This window comes from Anopheles merus, unplaced genomic scaffold, assembly GCF_017562075.2.
Source record: "Anopheles merus strain MAF unplaced genomic scaffold, AmerM5.1 LNR4000676, whole genome shotgun sequence".
Classification (NCBI taxonomy): Eukaryota; Metazoa; Arthropoda; class Insecta; order Diptera; family Culicidae; genus Anopheles; species Anopheles merus.
Window position 1 is genome coordinate 25,001 of NW_024428256.1, and position 673 is coordinate 25,673.

Below are 673 nucleotides of genomic sequence, written 5' to 3' on the forward strand. Positions count from 1 at the left end.
GCGTGCGCCAATGTAGGTACAAATTAATGTACGTCCCAGATAGTGACGATCTCTGGGAGGAAGAACCTTAAGGAACTTCCCGCACACATCAAGACTTATAGGTGAGAACGGCCAATCACCTATTTCTCTTAGTAAAACTCACAACTCATTCCTTGGGTTTGGAAGTGTCCATGTCGGTGCCGAGTACAAGTTACCGCGTTCAAAGTTTGGTAAGCAGCGCACTCGACCTCCAACATAACACTTCACGTCTTGATATGCTCTCTACAAAAGCGTGTGCCTATGTAGGTACAAATGAATGTACGTCCCAGATAGTGACGATCTCTGGGAGGAAGAACCTTAAGGAACTCCCCGCACATATCAAGAATTATAGGTAACGCTGCCAATTACCTGTTTCTCTTAGTAAAACTCACAACTCATTCCTTGGGTTTGGAAGTGTCCATGTCGGTGCCGAGTACAAGTTACCGCGTTCAAAGTTTGGTAAGCAGCGCACTCAACCTCCACATAACCCTTCACGTCTTGATATGCTCTCTACAAAAGCGTGCGCCAATGTAGGTACAATTAATGTACGTCCCAGATAGTGACGATCTCTGGGAGGAAGAACCTTAAGGAACTTCCCGCACACATCAAGACTTATAGGTAAACGGCCAATCACCTATTTCTCTTAGTAAAACTC